The sequence below is a fragment of the Castor canadensis genome, chromosome 14, assembly GCF_047511655.1.
Source record: "Castor canadensis chromosome 14, mCasCan1.hap1v2, whole genome shotgun sequence".
Taxonomy (NCBI): domain Eukaryota; kingdom Metazoa; phylum Chordata; class Mammalia; order Rodentia; family Castoridae; genus Castor; species Castor canadensis.
The window spans coordinates 15,955,624-15,978,059 of NC_133399.1; the positions used below are offsets into that span (position 1 = coordinate 15,955,624).

At 39.8% G+C, this 22,436-nt stretch overlaps 1 protein-coding gene and 1 non-coding gene across 2 annotated transcripts in view; one reads left to right on the forward strand and one right to left on the reverse strand.

Annotated features, from left to right (window-relative positions):
• The first annotated feature begins 1,550 nt into the window (after window positions 1-1,550).
• LOC141417105 (small nucleolar RNA SNORA51) lies at window positions 1,551-1,682 on the forward strand. The gene has a single exon (XR_012441724.1). It is a non-coding gene; the product is annotated as a small nucleolar RNA SNORA51 (small nucleolar RNA).
• Window positions 1,683-11,955: 10,273 nt separating this feature from the next.
• LOC141416675 (uncharacterized) overlaps window positions 11,956-22,436 on the reverse strand; it is a 35,878-nt gene continuing 25,397 nt past the window's right edge. The window contains exons 3-4 of the transcript XR_012441293.1: window positions 14,632-14,758; window positions 11,956-14,436 (exon numbers count right to left, since the gene is read on the reverse strand). The gene's annotated coding sequence lies outside the window, so the exon portion shown is untranslated. The remainder of the gene's footprint in view (window positions 14,437-14,631; window positions 14,759-22,436) is intronic.

Consider the following 22,436-nt stretch of genomic DNA (forward strand, 5'->3'; position numbering starts at 1 on the left):
TGTCTCCCACTTTCCTGCTTTAGTCCCCTTTTTGCAACTTGTGACCACTTCTTCTACAACTGCTCTGAGAAACTGGAGGGCAAACACAAAGGAAATCAGATGCCCAGGAAGCACCCACCAGGACTTCATTGCCCTCCCTTTGAACCTTCAACATGGGCCTTCCTTGGAGTCACTGGCCTCAGGTTTTTACCCCTCTCCAGGTTAATCACCAGTTTCACAACATTAATGAGGCAAAAGAGAAAAAGATAATTGAAATCTTTGAATGAAACACCAGGAGAGTCCCTATACTTCATTTACTTACAGTGTAGATAAGTAAAACTCTAAGATGCACTACATGGATTTTAAAATTGGCAAATAAGTATTCCTTTCAAATGGAAAGATGCCAGGAAACTATACATTTCATGTGAACACATGCCATGAAATAGAACTACTCCAACATGAACTTTGACCATTTTCTTCAGCTTTTGGGGCTCCCTCTCCTTCCCAGGTGATGGTTATCTCCAAGGTCTCTGTGCCTGGGGATTTACATATTCTGTTCACTCTCAAAAACCTGCTCCCCTCTTCTATTGACTTCTGCAGGCATTTTTTTCATGTACCTTTTATGCATTCTAGAGCTACCAACATCTTTCTGAAAGTCAATCCAGATTAGTTTTAATCCTCCTAAGGCTTTCTCCCATTCCTTGATGAAAATTACCATTTCAGTCTTACAGCATAGATGCTATTGTGTGTGAATACCAAGGACGTCTTCTATACCACTATTTCCCATGTGTCACATGCCAAGTCACACTGACAATCACAACACTCAGTTAAAGTCTAAGATTTTGACACAAGAGCTTCTAAACCTTTGGAACATCTGGATGAAGACTGTGTTCATATTGAACAAGATTGTAAGTGCATGTGGACTCCCAGGTAAATTCAGGATGGTGAATGCTTGACCAGCAGACAAATCAAATCATGCTTGAAGGGCATAAGGCTTATGGCAGTGCAACATGGTTAGATGTTGAAGAGCATTTGTATTTAATTATTTTAATGCTTTATAATAAGTGATACAGACAAAAACATCCATAAGACTGGAATCAGCTTCATACCCTCAGCTGAGCCAAGTCTTCTGAAGGGTCATGTCACACACTTCTGACAACAGATGATGCTCCTAAATGACTAGGATGGATGAAGGTGAAAGAAAGACATCTGATCACTGTGTCTCTAAAACTTGTAAAAGAACATATTTTGAATCAGTAAAATAAAATGAAATAAGAAAATTAGCGAAGGTCCTCTAGTCATTAATCATACTGACTGGTTATTTGGAACACCATTTGCTTTTTGGAGAAATACTTTAAAAAAAACTAAGGTCAGAGAAGCATTCATCATATCACACAATGATTTAAACACAACTGCATCTGACTGATGCAGCTTCTCTGCATCAACAGAGCTGTGTGATATGCACACAGGAATTTGAATTTTTTTGTATTTGCAATTTCTTTTGTGTCTTTGTAATTTTTTACAGCACTCAGTTGAAACTATGTATAATAAATCCACCGTTAAGGATGGCTAGCCTTCTGGTGCTTACCACAGGCTGTGTTCTTACATTGACTGTATAGAAGGAGGAGACAAAGTAAACCTTACCCATGTACACTTCAGCCCAGGCCCTGTGCTTAGTCTGTATTGAGAATGGGGAGACATGGGGTGGGAGGAAAAAAAACACTGGCTTCTTGTAAACATATTCTACATTGATGAGGATAGACAAAACTTGAAAACTGAAAATTAGTAGCCAATAGTCTTGTGGATGTTAGAATAGAGTTTCTTCCTAAGGTAAAAAGGCGTAAGAGGAAGGAGCTGAAGGTACAGTTTAAATGAGGGAGTGTCTCCCTAGCAAGTGCAAAGCCCTTAGTTCAAACCCCACTACCATTTAAAAAAAAAAAAAAGTATTGCTACCAGAGTGGCTCAAGTGGTAGTGCGCCTGCCTAGCAAGCATGAAACCCTGAGTTCAAACCCCAGTATTGCAAAAAAAAAAAAAAAAAAAGTTAAATTTTTGTATTTACTTATTTATTCATTTGATAAGAGTGGAATTAACTAATGAATTAATTTGGTGGGGAACTGAAGTTTGAATTTGAGGATTCGTGCATGAAAAGCAGATGCTCTACCACTTGAGCCACAGTTATAGTCTATTTTGCTCTGCTCATTTTGGAGATGAGGTCTTTCGGATACTTTCCCAGGTTGGCCTGGATCTGTGATTCTCCTGATCTCAGCCTCTCAAGTAGCTAGGGTTACAGGCGTTTAGCCCCAGGTATGTTATGATTGGGCTGGTGGAGTGGCTCAAGTGGTAGAGCATCTGCCTAGTAAGCCTGAAACCCCAAGTTCAAATCCTAGTGCCACCAGAAAAGAATTATGATCAGCTGGGGGTGTGGTTTAAGTGGTAGAGCCCTGGCCTATCAAACACAAAGCTCTGAGTTCAAACTCTAATACCACAAATGCAAACAAATAAACAAACAAATGTATATGTGGTGATGCACACCTTTAATCCCATCACTTGGGAAACAGAGCAGGAGGATGTGATTTCAAGGGCAGCCAGCAGAAACATAGCCAAAGCCTGTCTTCAAAATCAAAGTTATAATCTGGCAGAGTGGCTCAAGTGGGGAAGTGCCTGAGGCCCTGAGTTGAAACCCTAGTACCACCTAAAAGAACCTACTACCACCCCCACCCCCACCACCAATAACATCAACAACAAAATAACAAGCCAGGTACCAGGGGCTCTTGCTTGTAATCCTATTCTTTTATTCAAATTTGCTCTTTTTTTTTTTGGCAGCACTGGAGTTTGAACTCGCCTCATGCTTGCTAGTCCAGCACTCTTACCACTTGAGCCACTCCACCATCCCTTGCCTATAATCTTAGCTACTTAGGAGGCAGAGATCAGGAAGATTGAGGTTTAAAGCCAGCCTGAGCAAATAGTTGAAGAGATCCTATCTCAAAAAAAATCCATCACAAAAAAGGGCTGGTGGAGTGACTCAAGGTGTGGGCCCTTAGTTCAAACCTCAGTACTGCAAACAAAACAAAACAGTTATAGTAGCTCTTGGTACAAAATCAAAATAACATTGTGAGCAACATAAAAAAGGGAACTTGAAACAACCCACACCCCACAGGCAATGAACTGAGTCAATCAACAGGCTGAACTACATACAGCCTTACCTAGCATCGTATGTACAACAGACTGAGGCAAAGAAATCACACCAAAAATTTTTTTTCAGCACTATGCTAATGGATTATGAATATTAACTCATTCAAAATACAAAACAAGGAAAATCAAGAAAAACTCTAAGTGTAAAGCTCATAATGAAGCTATACTGAATGTCCAAAAAAAAAAAATCTATCCTATGGTCACCCCTGAGTACAGAGCTAGATAAGATCAGGGAAATGTACCAGAAGTAACTTTGGATTATTCCTTTGACTATGTGGTGATTTTTTATGTATATATTCTTTTTTGGCAACACTAGGTTTTGAACTCAGGGCCTCATGGCCTGCTAGGCAAGCCCTCTTACTACTTGAGTTACTCTGCTATGAGGCTGGGAGTGTAGCTCAATGGTAGAGCACTTACCTAGCATGTGTGAGGTCCTGAGTAAAATCCTCATCACTGCATGAAAATACACCTACTATGAACCAGGCATGATGATTCAAGTCTGTAATCCTAGGTACTGGGGAGGTAGAGATGTGGAGGGTCAAGGTTAAGGGTCCACCAAGCAAAAGTTTCCAAAACCCCATGTCAACTAATAGCTGGGGACAGTGGCAGTAGCCTCTCATCCCAGCTATAAGGGGAAGTATAAGTTGGAGGATCGTTGTCCAGGCCAAACCAGGGAATAAAGTAAAAAATCTATCTCAAAAATCGACAACACAAGCCAGGTACTGGTAGCCCATGCCGACCTACTTAGGAGGCAAAGATCAGGAGGATCCAGGTTTGAAGCCAATCCCAGGCAAATAAGTATTCCTTTCAAAATGGAAAGATGCCAGCAAAACTATTCATTTCACGTGAACACACTAGTATGGAATTGAACTAATCCAAGGTGAACGTTCCCTGTTTTCCTCAGCTTCTGGGGATCTTTCTCCACATAAGACTGTTGTCACCAAGGTCTCCGTGCTTGGGATTTACATATTCTGTTCACACTCCCTCAAAAATCTATCCCACCACTATTGACTCATGCAGTCATTTTTATTACTAACTCATTCTAGAAATACCATCGTCTTTCCAATATTTATCTGGATTAGGATTAATCCTCCAAAGGCTTTCTCCTATCCCCTTGATGAAAATCACCATTGCAAACATCTTACAGCAAAGATCCTGATATTTTGATTATCAAGGACATGTTCTTTTTCTGTTCTTTTTTTAATACCACTGGGGTTTGGACACAGGGCCTACCTTGAGCCACTCCACCAGCCCTTTTTTGTGATGGTTTTTTTTTTTTTTTTTTTGAGATAGCATCTCAGCAACTATTTGCCTGGATTGTCTTTGAACCACAGTCCTACTGATCTGCCTCCTGAGTAGCTAAAATTACAGAAAGAACTCATGGCAGGACACATGGGTATAAAGGGAATTTATTAAAGTTAAGGGCTAGTGGAGTGTCTGCCTAGCAAGTGTGAGGCCTGAGTTCAAACCCCAGTGATGCCAAAAAGAAAAATAATCATAATGTTAGGGAAAAGAAATACAAAGGGAAGCCATGGGAGGACCCAGCTGGAAACTAGAAGACAAGAGGGCATGTTTCTGCTCTTAGGGGTTTTTTTTTTTTATTATTCATATGTGCATACAATGCTTGGTTCATTTCTCCCCCCTCCCCCCACCCCCTCCATTACCACCCACTCCGCCCCGTCCCTCTCCCCCGCTTCCCCTCAATACCCGGCAGAAACTATTTTGCCCTTATCTCTAATTTTGTTGAAGAGAGAGTATAAGCAATAATAGGAAGGAACAAGGGTTTTTGTTAGTTGAGATAAGGATAGCTATACAGGGAGTTGACTCACATTAATTTTCTGTGCATGTTTGTTACCTTCTAGGTTAATTCTTTTTTATCTAACCTTTTCTCTAGTTCCTGGTCCCCTTCTCCTATTGGTCTCAGTTGCTTTTAAGGTATCTGCTTTAGTTTCTCTGCATTGAGGGCAACAAATGCTATCTATTTTTTTAGGTGTCTTACCTATCCTCATATCTCCCTTGTATGCTCTCGATTTTATCATGTGATCAAAATCCAATCCCCTTGTTGTGTTTGTCCTTGATCTAATGTCCGCATATGAGGGAGAACATACGATTTTTGGTCTTTTGGGCCAGGCTAACCTCACTCAGAATGATGTTCTCCAATTCCATCTATTTACCAGCAAATTATAAATTTCGTTCTTCTTTATGGCTGCATAAAATTTTAGGGTGTTTTTAAAAACCTATGATAACCTATGGGAAGGGAAGGACCAGGTGATTCTCACCTAATAATCAATGAGTGGGTAGGGGCATGGGTGGTTCCCAGCCAGGTGAGGATGGTTCCTTAGCCAAAGCATGGTTAATCTAAGATATAATATTTTTTTCTATGAGTCCCAATCTTTCCCTAATATAACCTACCTCCATACTAGGTAAAAGTAAAGTGTATTCTTGAATCCTGTGAGAAATTATAGCAAATTACCCAACATAACATCAGGGAACAGTTGTGAGACTGTGACATTATAGTCCAGTTGGGCAGAAGGAGGGGTGCCCTGGAGACCCAAATCTTGTGACAGACATCTGACTCTGTCTTGGGGGGACAGAGCTCTAAAACCTGTGCAGTCACCTGTTCTGACACTAACTCCGGGAAGTGTCAGGACACAATGAAACTATTTCACACCCACTTGTTGACTAAGTAGGTGGAGAAGTGATTGTAGGAGAGGAAGTGTTACCAGAAAGTTTAATGCCTATAAATACCTCAGTTCTTGTGCCAGCTGGAGACGAATTCAAGCAAGACGTGCTCACTGTGCAGGAAATGACAGTAAGGACTCAAAATGGTGGCCCTCATCACTTAGTGTTACACTTTCAGAGAGCTGGGGTACTACACATGGCCTAATATAATGGATCTGGGTGGCTGAGAGGGCTGCTAAACCAGGGAGGTATCACCCAGTCCTAGTCAAAGCACAGGTCAAAAGCTGTGCTTTAGGACTTCCATTTGCTAGACATGCCTTTCATTCTCTTCGGTCCTCCACCCATCCAATGAGCCTAGGACCTTGATGACATTTCAAAGAGAGAAAGGAGGATGCAGATAGCCCTGGAAGGCAGACAGACTTTTTCTTCGGAGGAGGTGTCTAGTTGCTCTGGCTTTTTAGATTTTACTTTTTAGTTGTGATGTCTGAGTCTGGCAATTTTAATATTTATTAAAATAACATAATTTTCCTGTGCCTTCATTTATCTATCCTACCTCACTCATCACTCATACCTAACTGCTACCTAACAGGAGTGCATTTAGTAGCAGAAATATGGGTGTGAAAGCACTTCAGGCCACACTCCTTCTGTTCAGTATGTAACTCTATCCACTCCACCTTGGGAGTCAGGCCCAAACCTGATCATTCACCCTTTCTTTCCAGGATATCAAAACTCACCACTCTCCACCCTTCCCTGGTATCCTCATGCCAAACCTTGTCTCTGCAGTGTGGTTTTTTCCCAGCAAACAGGGAGAACTGTCTAGAATCAGAAATCAGTGGTTTTTTCCCTCATGCTTAAAATCAGTACGTTGGCACAAATAGGCACACACACACACACACACACACACACACACACACACACACACACACAAAGGACCCCATACTATGGTTCCTTATCTGTCAAGGGCCTGCATGAGATATTCAGAAGAACCCCAAATGAGAAATAAGCCAAATTTCCATGAATATGCTCACATAATCAAATGCCATATGATTTCTTTCTGCATGGATTTAAACCTATTCATGGTTTCCCACTAACATAGGACCAAATTCTTCAAGTGGATTTCATGGACTTGCATGTTGGGGCATCCTCCATACAGCATGGCTTCCTGAACCATGAGAAGCTGAGTGCAGAGAATATTTTGTTCTTAGTCATTTGATGCTCAATACAGAGTATTTCCATATCAAAGGAAAATGAGGCACACATGTTGACTCAGAGAGAGAATAAAAGAGGTCAGTCACTATGTATGCTGTTACAATGTAGAAGGAACAGGATATAAATCTGAAGTAGGTTCATACAATTTTAGTCATTTTACCTGGATGATTTTGAAGAACAAAGTTGTTTGCCAGGCAATTGGGAACAGCATTTTTGGTTGAGGAAAGAGTGTGAGCAAAGACATGCCAGTATGTGAAGCATTAAGACCATTTACCTTTGTGTTACTATTGAGAGGCATTTGGTGAACCCTGTCCTTTGTTGTTCCTTCCTGGTTAATGGCAGTACTGTTTGTTATCTTCTTTCTCACCTATCCATATTATAACTTTGCTTTCCTAATTCACATTTATTCACCTGCCTCCAATTAAAGTTATTCTTTTCTGAACTCTTGGGTTTGTGACTATCTTGCTTCCTCTTCTGTGTGGATGATTCCTTTAAGTATCTTCTGCAATGCTGGCTTGGGGTCATGAATTGATTTCCTTTGTGCTTACTGTTGTGGCAACAAAAGCATAAGGCAGGAGTGATGCTGTCTCTGTCCCTTCCTAGGCTGTACTCTGAACGATTCACCTACACATGTTGCTTCCCTTAGAAGAGACATTTAAGAAAATGCATTTTAAACTTACTAATTTTTTATTTGGGCAGTACTGGGGTTTCAACTCAGGATGTAAAGTTTGCTAGATGTGCACTGTAGCACTTGAACCATGCCACCCACAATTTTTTCCCTTATTTTTTGGATAGGCTTTCAGGTTTTTGCTAGCATCAGTTCAAGACCATAATCCTTCAACCTTTGTACCATCATATCTGGTATTTCAACTGTGCACCCCATTCTCTGCTTATAGCTTTCATTTTTTATTCCCCAGCTTTTTCTTGAGATGAGATTTTGTAACTTTTTGCCTATGTAGCCTGCAAACTGAGATCCACCACTCCACTAGCTGTAATTACAAGCATGAAAAACCACACTCAGCATTAGAAGTTAATTTATACACATTGAGATAAGAATGACCACTCATTAATAATGGTATGTCTTATGATTTTTTTGACGTTAGATAGTGGGAAATGTGCTCAGGAGAAAAATGTCTTTCTTTTTTTTTTTTATTCTGGGGATTGAACTCAGGGCCTACAACTTGAGCCACTCCACCAGCCCTTTTTTCGTGATGGTTTTTTTCAATATAGGTTCTTGTGAACCATTTGTTTGATCAGGGTTCAATCTTCTGCCTTCTGAGCTAGGATTACAGGCATGAGTCACCAGCACCAATGAGAAAATGTCTTTGACTTTCAAGGTTTGCTCTCATGCCAGGGCAGCAACATGCAGTGATACTCTGATGGTGCTGGGAACGGCAGTGAGCTCCAGAACAGTGGACGTGCTGCTCGGGAGCATGAAAGCCGACATTACACTGTATACTGCATTCAATGAACTGCATGATGCATTCAACACATCATGATAAAATAGACTGAAAAATGTGCGAGACTTCAGCATGTTCGTGGAAGGCTGGGCTCACCTTTGATGCTCTGTAGGTAAGTCACATTCAGTGCATTTTCAACTTAGGATACTTTCATCACACCGTGTCTTTATGGCAACACAACACGATCAGAAGTTTAAGAGCATCTGTACTTACACAGAATGGAGTAGAATGCATTGGAGAAAATAATGTTTTCATAGTAAGTCATACAGACAAAAAAGGTCCATAAGACTGAAAGAATTTTCATTCTCTCAGTTGGCCAAGTCTTTTGAAGGGTCATGTCACACACCTCTGACAACAGGTGATGTTTCTAAGTGACTGGGATGGATCAAGGTGAAAGAAAGACATCTGGTCAGGCATTGATGGCTCATGCCTGTAATTTTAGCTACTCAGCAGACAGAGATCAGGAGGATGGTGGTTCAAAGTCAGCTCCAGACAAACAGTTAGAAAGCCCCTATCTTGAAAATAACTCATCACTAAATAGTGCTGGTAGAGTGGCTTAAGTGTAAGAGCACCTGCCTAGCTACCATGAGGCCCTGAGTTCAAGCCCAAGTACCACCAAAAAAAAAAAAAAATCTGGTAACTGGGTCTCTTAACTTGTAAATGAAAACATTTTGAGTCAATAAAATAAAATGAAATAAGAAAACAAAGATCCCCTCTTCATTAATAGTACTGACTGGTATGTCAGGAAAAATGCTTCCTGTCACTCTACTATTTCATCCAGTCTTCCAGGTTAAGACTATTAGATTACCAAAACAGAATTGTGTGCATCCAGTAGAGGGAGACACCTTGGTAGAACTAACACCAATCTTGTCAGAGAATCTGAGCAGACTGTTAGTGATGAACCACACAGTCACCGCGGTGTGTGGAAAAATGTATTATTACCTCTTGGGCTGGAGGAGTGGCTCAAGTGGCAGAGCACCTGCCTTGCAAGCATGAGGCCTTGAATTCAAACTCCAGTACTGTAGCAGGTGCTGGTGACCCACACCTGTAATCCTAGCTACTTAGGAGGCTAAAATTGGTAAGACTGAGGTTCAAGGACGGCTTGGGCAAATAGTTCAAGAGACTCCCATCTCCAAAATAACCAGAGCAAAATGGACTGAAAGCATAAAGCCCTAAGCTCAAACCTCAGTTAGATTAAAAAAACAAACAAACAAACAAAATATCACAGAACTGATAGCAACAGATGGACAGATGGAAAGATTTGTGATCCAAATATTTAGAAAAGTCAGGGCAATCATATTTTCCCTGCCCATAATGGAGGCACAAGAGAAACCATGGACCACAAACTTCGCCCATGTACAAACCCCACACTCAAGTAGGAAGTGGCCCCATGACCCTTGTGCCATCATTTTCCTTCAGGCCTACAGTGTAGGAGTTACTGGAACCAGCTGCCCCAACTGGGATCCAGGATGGAGTCCATATCACCTGTAGGGATGAGTCAGACTTTGGGACTCATGTCTGGCAGCCCAGTCCTGCCCCCATGAGCTTTAGAACTCCCAGAGAAGAGCAGTGCTAGCAGCAGACTCAGGGCTCAGGTTTGGGACCTGAGGCAGGAGACCTGGGCCAAGGCACAGCTACTTCCCAGCCGAATCACCTTACACCCCTGCCCTTCCACCAACATCCATCACTTCTTGACTGTGGATTTGCCAGGAATCTTCACCACTACTCCTGTCATCAATGGAGGGTACATAGTGAAGGAGGCACAGGCACTTGGCATACCTCCCAGCAGCTAAGACAGGATCCTGACATGGCCAATGACCAAGAAAGGAAGGTCCAAAGGCATAGAATGCCACCTGCCCTCCTCCAACTGCTGCCCTGTCTGGACTGCCTGAATCACCCTGTTCCTTTGTCCCCAACTGGCTAGCGATCATAGTCCCACCCCTGGGTCCTGAGTGACAGGGAGATGAATCCCTATCTGGTTGAGCTGAGGAAAAAGACAAGACCCCAATCACAGTTCCCCCCACACCTTCCCCCCCACCCCTGCAACCAATATGGGGAATAATTGCATAAGCAGAACTTCCTTCTGACTTTGTACTGAATGGACTCTTCCTACCTCTCCATTCCTGGAAATGGGCTCACAAATGTGCTCAGGAATTGCAGACTCAGTATCCCATGGATCAACACTTAACCTCAGAGAATGAGGGGTGCCTAGGGCAGGATGGAGGAGCTGATGTCACACTTGCGGAACTTGGGTGAGGCGTTTGGCTTCCTGGCCAAGGATTTTCACCTTATCTCCCAATCTACCCATTGTAGACAAGAAAATAATAAAAATATGAAACACAGGAATGCATTCACTGCATGGAGAAAAATGGACTTACATGGTAGCAATATTCACAAAACAATCAAGAGGGGAAAAAAGTAAACATTTCAACTATCTCAGACAAGCAGCCTGCTGCATCCAAGTCACAAGGAAAACCCACATTCACTAGGATAAGTATATTCAATGTGGAAAATGAGCAACTCTGTGCATTGTTCCTTGATGCTGAGGCAGGGATACCTAAAGGTTTAACTGGGAGACCAATGTCCTTGCTGACCTTCCTTCCTCTGTAAAATCTCCCTCCTTCCACACCTTAATATTCAACAGGAAGAAACTCACCTGGACTCACATCAAGGTTCTCATGTAAATAAACTGACAAATGACTGTTACCAATAGTAATCTAAAGATTCAATGGGTTCCCCAACAAATTCCAGACATGCTCCTTGTCATGTTTGTTTCGATATCCAAGACTATCTGTCCCTTCTCTTGCCTTCATGGATGCTTGCTCCTTTTTTTCCCGGATAACTCCCACAGCTGGGACACATACTCACTTCCTATTTTATCCTTGTCCAATCCCTGGGGATGGTGACTCAGAGTCACTCTCTCTCTCTCTTTTTTTTTTTTTTTTTTTGTGCGACCCTCTGGTTTGGTAGGCAGGTGCTCTACAAACTTCCTTTCCCTGCAGTGTCCTCTACCAAACCTTGTCCTTGGCAGTGTGTCCTTGTCCACCACCCCATCCAGGAATAACTTTCAGTAATACTTTGAGATAAGGATGATCACTGATTTGTAAGGGTCTGTCTTATGATTTTTGATATTAGATGGTGGGAAATGTGCTCAGGAGAAATGTCTTCGTTTAGTTTTTTTTGTTTTGTTTTGTTTTTTGGTGGTGCTGGGAGTTGAACTTAGAGCCTCGTGCATGCCAGGCAAGCACTCTACCACTGAGCTACATCTCCAGCCCCGGAGAAATGTCTTTGATTTTCAAGGTTTGCTCTCATGCCAGGGCAGCAACATGCAGTGATACTCTGATGGTGCTGGGAACGGCAGTGAGCTCCAGCACAGTGGACGTGCTGCTCGGGAGCATGAAAGCCGATATTACACTGTATACTGCATTCAATGAACTGCATGATACATTCAATATATCATAATAAAATAGACTCAGAAAATGTGCAAGACTTCAGCATGTTCACAGAAAGCTGGGCTCACATTAGACGTTCCATAGGTAAGTTACACTGAGTGCATGCTCAGGGTTTTTTTTAATCTTACCATGGGCTTATGACAACACAACATGACTGAAGTTTAAGAGCATGTGTATTTACACGGAATGGTGTACAATGCATTCTGCAAAATACCTTAATGTTGCTGGTGGTGTGGCTCAAGTGGTGGATCACCTGCCTCGCAAATGTGAGGCCCTTGAGTTCACACCTTAGTCCCCCACCCCACACACAAAACCTTAATGTTTTCCAAAGAAGCCGAACAGACAAAAAAGAGTCGTGAGATGGGATTCAGTCCCATACATTTAAAAAATCATATTATTGTTGTACTGGGGGTACATTGTAACATTTACAAAAGTACTTACAATGTACCTTAGTTACATTCACCCCTCCATCATTCTTCCTTATCCCTGGGCAAAGATTTAGGGAGACTCCATCTTAAAAAAGCCCATCACAAAAACAAACAAACAAACAAAAACTGTTGGAGTGGCTCAAATGGGAGAGTATCTCCCTAGCAAGCATGATGTCCTGAGGCCCTGAGTTCAAACCCCAGAACTGCCAAAAAAAAAAGAGAGAGAAATGTATTGTATCCTGAATTGGTTCATCCCCTCCACTTTTCTTAGGCCAAATATTTTGAAAAGTCATGTCACACCTCTGACAAAAGGTGATGCTTTGAAATGACTAGGATGGATCAACATGAAAGAAAGATGTCTGATAACTGTGTCTCTAAAACTTATAAAACATTTTGAATAAAAAATATAAAAAGAGGGCTGGTGGAGTGGCTCAAGTGGTAGAGTGCCTACCTAGCAAGAGAGAGCCCCTGAATTCAAACCCAGTACCGCAAAAAAAGAAAAAAAGAAATGAAATTTAAAAATAAGCAAAAGATCATCTGGTCATTAATTGCACTTACAGGAATTAATTGTAGAACAGGAATAATGCTTATTGTCTCTCCACTCACTGTTCCAGCCTTCCAGGTTAGGACTATCAGATCAACAAAACAGAATTGCATGCACCTTTCAGTGCATCCAGTAGAGGGAGCCAGCTCACTACATAGAACTAACGCCAGTCTTGTCAGAGCTTCTATGGAGACTTCTCTTAGTGATGAATCACTCAGTCCCTTATGGCGTGTGGAGAGATTTCTAATTAATTCATTACATCTTATGTGACAAAAGGCATGTTGTTGGTAGGAGGACACATATGCCATGATGGTGAATCTTTGTTATCATGAGTGAAGAAAAAATGATAAACAAAGTTTTCACATATAAGCAATTTACATGAGGGATAAAACATATAATGACTTTTGAGAGCAAAGAAAAAATATGGTGAACTATTATTATTAATTGATCTCCTGTGATCATGATGGGATATTTGTATGTATCTTCATATTAAATAAAAAAGATAGGACTGGAGGTGTGGTTCAAGTGGTAGAGTACCTACATTGTAAGCATGAAGCGCTAGAATTCAAACCCCAATTCCACCAAAAAACCAAAAAGAGTGTGGAGAAGGAATAAGGAAAGGGAAAATGACGGTGAATATGGCATATGTATTCAGTATTCATATATGAAAACAGCAGAATAAAACCTGTTGAAATTGTTCTACGAAGTGGGGGAGGGAGTAAAATCTAGGACATATTGTAAAGTATATATGTGACAACTATTATATGTGACTAAAAAAAGAAATTTTTTCTTTTTTGCAGTATTGGGGTTTGAGCTCAGGGCCTATACTTTGAGCTACTCCATCAGCCCTTTTTGTGATTTTTTTTTTTCTTTCCAAGATAGGGTCTTGTGAACTATTTGCCCAGGCTGGCTTTGAACCATAAGCCTCCTAATCTCTTCATCCTGAGTAGCTAGGATTCCAGCCGTGAACCACCAGTGTCCAGTAAGAAAATGTATCTTAACTTACCAGTTGTGTGAGAACAGCTGAGCTGGGTTTTGAATTCAGGGCTTTACCATTGCTGGGCACTACACTAGAGCCACTCCAGAAGCACAAAATTCATTTTGGTTTGAAATATACATCATACCCAAAGTGTAAAGGTAATTTAATACAACATTTTAAGTAATTCTGTGCACAGAAGTTTGTGTCCATTAAGCTTCCAGAAACAGTCACTTGGTGTATCATATTGGTGTTCAGATGTCTCCAATTGTGGAATATTTCAGATGTCAATTTTTCAAAGTATGGCAACTCTATATGCAATTTTGGGGGAACTTTTCTGAGGTGAAATCAATTTGAGGCTGGGCTTATTTGTATCATCTTCTTTTTAAAAATACTCCTTGTCAGTCCACATCTCCTGGGGAAATCATGTTCTCTTGTGAGCACAAATTACCTTAGATCTCTCCAAGGATTTTTGTTCTTGTTCTCAGGTGTCCTGCTCTTCTTCTCCTTTTCCTAAAATAAAAACCAAAACTATCATTATGAATAATTATATATTATTAGGTTATGGCTACAGTCAAGAGATAAAGGGCATGCTTTGTATATTCATCAAAATATTTCCTTTCTATATTTCACCTCATAGGACAGCATGGATGAGCAACAAACAGTTGTTCTCTAATTGACTAAGTAAGACAATGATGTCATGCTCACCCACAGAGGCCAGGTTCTTGAAGGTTTCCCAGGTCACTTCCCTGTAGAGCTTCTTTTGGGAACCATCCAACAAATGCCACCCTTCAAGGGTAAAGGTCACAGCTACATCCTCAAAGGTCATAGACTCCTAAAATATTTAAAAATTTAAAAAATTAAAAATAACACACACTTAGTTGAGCTTGAGGTATAGCTCAAGTGGTAGATACCTGCCTAGTAAGTGTGAGACCATAAGTTCAAAGTCCAATCCCACAAAACAAACAGACACAGACACACACATGCATACACCTAGTTGACAAAATCTACTTCACCAAATCTAGTGGCTATAGTAAATTTAAGATTTATAATCTTTGAAACAAGAACTGACAGCTTGGCTAATGTACTAAAAGACCTTGAAACCACACTATAGGTACACCATACTATACTATTATCAGAAAATTTAAATAGATCAGGGAAAGGAACAGACTTGTCAATATGCCTTCATGTAAGCAGAAAGCTGATTCCTAGACAAGAAGGCATTGTACCAAATGGTAGAACTGACAATATTTATTATTATAGAAGGTAGGGACTAAGTGGTATGTATTGGAAACATTCACTGTATTCCCCTCTATTCCATGGCCAATACAGTACATCCTTGGTATGTGTTTCAAGGATACCCCCTTTGAGGAAAACACAGGAATGATCAGGATGTAGAGAGGTCAGAACTGTAGAATACTCAAACTTAACTATACTGTAGGTACAGTTAGTCTGAGCTTCCATAAATTGAAACCATAGGAAATAGACTAAGTTATTGTACAAAACTAATGTAGCACACATTAAGACTGCTTATCGCCAGGCACCAGTGGCTTATACCTGTAATCCTAGCTACTCAGGAGGCAGAGATCAGAGGATCACATTTCAAAGCCAGACAGGCAAATAGTTCAAGAGAACCTAATTTCAAAAAAAAAAAAAAAAAAAAAATCACAAAAAAGAGCTGGTGGAGTGGCTCAAGTTATAGGCCCTAAGTTCAAAGCCCAGTATCACACACACACAAAAAAGACAGCTTACCACAAATTACAGTTTAATTCATGTGCTTTATCTTTAACACTTCAGATGCTTGACTCATTTTTCCCACAGTGCCAACCAACCTCTCTTTCAACAAATCTAAAATTTCCACTTGATCATTTAAGCACATTATTGGCTTGGGAGAATTACCAATACTTTAACCTTGCTTTTGGAACACCATTGGCTTTTCGGAAGGAATACTTTCAGAAAACTGAAATCAGAGAAACATTCATCAGATCACATACAATGATTTAAACATTTGAGAATGACTGAAGACTGACTGAGAGGTTCTTTGCATCAACAAAGCTGTGCGATGAGCAGAAGAATTTGAATTTTTTTGTATTTAAAATTTCTTTTGTGTTTTTATGAATTATTTTTTGACAACACCCAGTCAAAATTGTGTGTAATAATTCCACAAATGAGGAAGGCTTATAGTAAATATATTCTGCAATTAATTAGGAAAGACAAAACTTGAAAAATTTGAAAAGCCACAGTCAATATCCTTTTGGATGTTAGACTAGAGTTCCCTTATGAGGTAAAAAGGTGTAAGAGGTATAATAGGCAGGAGCTGGAAGTATGGCTTGCGTGAGGGGACTGCATGCTTAGCAAAGGGGAAGCACTGAATCCAAACTCGAGTATTGCCAAAAAAAAAAAAAAGAAGAAGTAAAGCCATAATAAACTGAGAAATTCAAATATATGTAAGTTAAGTCAGGTAAAACACAAAAGTATGTATACTACACACATAAAAGAATTAGTGTACAGAGTACAAGCGAATGAATACATGAATGAAAAAGTACCAAAACATTTGCAACTCACAATTACATACTTACCATGTATTTAAAAATATCTACGGTCTTAGTAGAGTAAAGTCAAATAAAATGTTAAGTATTGAAGATCCCACCACACAAGAAAATTTAAACCTGAATGGAGGCTCAATTGATACCCTCCATTGCCATTTCCTTTAATTTGATCCTTAAATCAATTAACAGTCATTTTTCTCTAATGTCCACAGAGAATATTTACATTGGTACCTGGAGACAGATGCATTATCTTTTACAGCAATGAAAAGTAACCTTGGAAAAGCCTCAACACAGTGACCACTGCAAGTGATGAATAAACAACTTGGCTTTCAACTCAGACACCAGCATTTGTAAAATATACTAAAACAAAGAAAGCACTCAGAATACTTTTGCTTTAATACTCATGAACTGAAAAGTTTTCCTCTTTTGTGAATATACTTCAAGATGAATAATTTAAAGAAAAAACAGGGTTTGTTTGGAAAAGAACATTCAAAGTTTTACGTTTGCTTCCTTTGTAATTTGGCAGTCTGGGTCATAATTCACAGACTGGGTAGCCACACAACAATCACAACACGAGATCCCCACACGCCCAGCAAGGCAAGGTCAGAGCACACACTGGCCATCAGGCAGGAGAGCAGGTTAGCAAATCAGAGTAAGAAAAGACAAACACGAAATGTGGTCAATGTACAATCGTCTATTTGCAAATTCCCATGGTCATATGCAGAGAAAGAGTTCTGATGCTGACACTTATGATGATATGACACAAAACCAAAGGACATGCAAAGGATTATGTGTTACTCACATTACTGAGAGCAATGGGAGATCAGGGCAGGCATCTTGAGATGGTGGCAGGTATCTTGAGAGATCAGGGAAAGGAGGCTGGCCTGGAAGCTTCATTGAGATTAACAGGAAATCTAAGGCAAGAATTGACTCCCAGAGACAGAGGTTTGGGTAGTCTGAGTCTCCTGCCAGCTCCACAGGAAGGAGCTCCTAGGTTTCTGATTACCTTTATCTTGATGTGGGAAACAAAAAAGCCTTGAAGGAGTATTGTGTGTTAAATACCATTACCAAGCATTAAAAAGTAGGTCACATACAGAAATGGAAGCACGTAGAAGGTAACACCCTGGTTGCACAGGGAAAAAACCAAATTTTAAATCAGTGACTCTTCTTGATGTTGACATTTAAGACATTACACCATGAATTTAATATACAAAAAGTCACCACTTTTTTATAATGCTCAAAATATACAATAGTTCATCATCTTCCCATATATTAACTACAAACAGTTGGATTTGAAATGCCTAATACAATGGTGTTTATGTATCACAGAGTGAGTCAACAAGTGAGTAAGGGAGGGAGAGTTCACAAAACATGAAGGACCACAAAAGAAAAATGTTCAGTGTCAGAGGTAATCAGTAAATGGAAGATACAAGGATGATGTTTAACACAAGGTGACAAATACAAATTAGATCATTCTAAGTGTTTGTAATGACACAATAAACAAACATAAGTCCATAAGAAGTCAGATAACAAATTCACATGCTGTAACAATTTCCTACTAAATTTGAATTTACCCATAATCCACTTAGCCAGATTTTATTCATTCTGTTAAAAAATTTATGAACCAGACTGTAACACAAGTGATAGGATGCTTGCCTAGGAAGTATGAGTGTCTGGGTTCAATCCATTATACAACCAAAAAAAAAAACATTATTATCTACTGAATACATGTGCACCTCAAGTGGTAGAGACCTGGCCTATGAAATCCAAGACCCTGAGTTCAAACACCAGTACCCCCCCCCAGAAAAAAGCAAAATAACAAGGTATATAAAACAAAAAAAAAGTTATAAAGTATATAACACAAACTATTTAGCTGTGGCATGTACTTTAAGCCCATCACTGGGGAGCAGGAAGACTATGATTTCAAGGTCAGCCTGGGTTGTGACCCTGCCTCCTAAAACATAGTCAAGGGCTGACAGAGTGGCTACATAGCCAAAAATTCCCATTACCACTACCATCACCATCAATAACAAAATAACAACCACAAAAAAGTTATAATAGCTCTTGCTACAAAATCAAAATAATATTGTCAGCAACATAAAAAGGACCTTGAAGCAACTCACACCACATAGGCTGTGGAATCAGCCAAACAATGGGCTGAATTACAGCCTTACCTACCATCCTATGTGCAACAAGGTAGGCAAAGAAAGCACACCCATGATTGGATAGCACTGCACACATGAACATAAATCTTCCTTTCTTAGTCCAGGCTTGAGAAGGTATGTTTTGCATCACTCCATCTAAACAACAAAATATGCTCATATATAAAAGGCATTTTAAAATCTTCAAATGACCATAAACATACATGTGAGTGTAACATCAACACTGAGGAGAATAAGCCTGGAGGATGAGGAACTGAAGGCCAGCCTGGGATATAGAGCAAGTTCCTGACCAGCAAAGGCTACATGGTGAGATCCCAAATAAAAAGAAAAGAAAGAGAAGGAAGGAAGGAAGGAAGGAAAGAAAACAAAGTGCCTAATGCCAGAGGCATCAGAATAATGCAGGAAAAAATCATATTGATATGCTCTTTAACCCTAGATGGACAAAACTAAAATTAGATCACTCCAGTGGTGACAAATTATAAAATAAATACACATCCAAAAAGAGTTGTTATAATTTTATGTACTACCAAAATTTCCCACTAAATTTCCACTTAGTCATAATCTAAAAACCAGAAATTATTTTCTCATTCTGTTAAAAAAATAACTGATGCATTAGCAGTAGGAGATAAAATCAAGAATTTTGCTCTCTCTGGGCACTGGTGGCTCACAACTGTATTTAATGATCAGGAGGATTGCCCAGTTTGAAGCCAGCCTCTGGCAAATAGTTTGGGAGACCCCCATTTCAAAAATACTCAACAAAAAAAAGGACTGGTCCAGTGGTTCAAGCAGCAGAGTGCCTGCCTAGCAAGTGTGAGGCCCTGAGTTCAAACCCCAGTTACCACATTAACAAAAATAACTTGACTATACACTAATAGTGAACAAGCAGGGAAAGAAATTAGGGAAAATATCCTACTCACAAAATATTTAAAAAAAAAAAAAACCCTACAAATAAACTTAACTAAGGAGGAGGGTCTGGGATCTAGCATGCAACAGGCCCTGGGTTCAACCCTTACTATGGCAAAATAAATAAATAAATAAATAAGCTTAACTAAGGATGTGAAAAACCTTTACAATTGAAATGATAAAACCCTGAAAGAGGGAAATAACTGACATTACAAGATAGAAAGTCTTCCCATATGTATTGATTGGCAAATTAATATGGTGAAAAAGGCTATACAGCACAAAGCAAGCTACAGATCATGCAATCCTCTTTAAAATCCCAATGTCATTCTTCAAAGAAAGAGGAAAATCAAACTTTCATATGGGAGTACAAAAGACCCTGAATGGCCAAAGCAACCCTGAGCAAAAAGAGCAATGCTAGAGATATCACAATAAGTGACTTCAAACTACATTACAGAGGCACAGTAACAAAAACAAGGTACTAAAACAAAAACAGAATCAAAGATCCAGAAATAAACCCACACAGCTATAGCCGTCTGATTTTTGACGAAGGGGCCAAAAACGTATGTTGCAGAAAACATAAACTCTTCAATGAATGGTTCTAGGAAAACAGGATACCCACATGTAGAAGAATGAAACCAGATCTCTACCTCTCACCCTGTATAAGATCAATTCCAAATGAATGAAAACTCTTTATGTAAGACCTGAAATTATAAGACCATTACAGGAAAATATAGGGAAGATACTTGAAGATATAGGAATAGGCAATTGCTTTCTAAATAGGACTTTTAACTACTCAAGATATAAGAGCAAGAATTGATAAATGGTATTGCAAGAAACTAAAAATCTTCTGCACATTAATGGAAACAATATCCAGAATCAAGCTACACCCCACTGAATGGGAGAAAAATCTGTGCAGGCTATTCATGGGATAAAGGATGGATATCCAGAATATATAAAGAGTTCAAAAAATTAAATACTGAAAAAACAAATAATCCAATTAATGAATGGGCAAACTAATTGAACAAACAATTCTCACACGGAGTAGTTCAAATGGCTAACAAATAGATGAAAAAAATGTTCAACATCGTTAAGCCTTAAAGGAAATGCAAATCAATACTACACTGAAGTCAGGCACCTGTGGCTCACACCTAGTTACTTACGAGGCAGAAATCAGGAGGATTGCAGGTTCAAAGCTAGCTTAGGCAAATACTTTGAGAGACCCTATCTTAAAAATACCCAACATAAAACAGGACTGGTGGAGTGGCTCAAGTGATGGAGTACCAATCTAGCAAGAGTGAGGGCCCTGAGCTCAAATCCCAATACTGCCCCCCCATCAAAAGGAACCAAACGAACAACAAATGCTGGCAGGAGAGGGAGGGAGGAACAAACATGCACAGTTGGTGAGAATGTAAATTAGTGCAGCCACTATGGAAATCACTATGGAGGTACCTCAAGAAAGTAAAAACAGAACCCCATATGACACTGCTAAACCATTATTTGGTATATATTGGAATGGATGCAAATCAACATACTGCCCGCAACCTGCGTGGGAATGCTGCATGAACCTGACTAAGAGTGGCGGGGGAATGAGAAATAAGACACACACAGACATACAGACATAAAACATAAAACAGAACGCTGGGATCAGGAGGGCTGAACGTTCCTGGTGAGAAAACGTGAGCACCTACCTGAGCCAGAGTGTTTATTTTATAGGTCAGTACAAGGAAAAGACTCAGGTAAAAATCAAGCTTTAACAATTCTTGATGCAAGATGAAAGGAATAAGGTTTGGTGGGCTAATTTTCCTAAGGCTAATGAAGGTTAATTACAGCACATCAGTTCTGCAATCATCAAGGCACACAGGACACCTTATCTAAGGTATTGATTAATCTGGCATCAGGGAGTCTCCTAACAGTTCTGGTACTTTATCTGGTTTTGCATCAGGGCTGGTATGTGGACACAGCAGATTGTATTCTTCAAGGAGATGTGAGAACAAAGGTCAAGACACCAGGTACTGGGAAATTATGGTAGAAGAGGCTGTGCAAACTTCTACATGGAGAGGCTGTGCAAACTCCATTATTCACCGTCTAGGGTTCATGCCTGGTCCCCAACAACATACAAGAGAGATTCCTGCACACCCCTGCTTATAGCAGCATTATTTACAATAGCCAAGCTATTGAAGAAGACTTGGTGCCCAAGAACCAATGGCTGGGTAAAAAGTGGTGAATATATATATATTCATATATATTCTCATATATATATATATATATATATGAGAGTATTATTCAGCCATAAAGAAGAATGACATTCTGTCATTTGCAGTGAAATGGCTAGAATCAGAGATAACCATGTTAAGTGAGATAAACCAAGTTCAGAAAGAGAAATATTCCACATTTTTGCAAATGTGCAGAATCCAGATCTAAGGAATTAATATGACATGAATGTAAATAAGGAACTGTTGGGAGGGGCCCAGGAAGTGAGTGAAGGGAGAAAAGTGGATGGGGAGAGTGTGAATATTACAGAGTACATTACATATATGTATAATTACATGATGAAATCTACCAAAACTGTTTTAAAAAGGAGGTGGAGGGGAAAAGGGGATTAAGAAAGAGTAACATAGTCTAAGGCCATACCAACCTGAATGCGTCCAATCTCGTCTGATCTTGGAAGCTAAGCAGGGTTGGGCCTGGTTAGTACTTGGATGGGAGAAAGAGTGAGGTAAACAGGGTGAATTTGATCAAAGTACATTATACACACATTGTAAATATCATAATGAAACCTGTTTGGACATTTAATTAATGCAAATAAAAAATAAACTACAAAATAAAAACTAGGCAGGCACTGATGACTCATGCCTGTAATCCTGCTACTTAGGAGGCTGAGATCAGGAGAAGAGAGGTA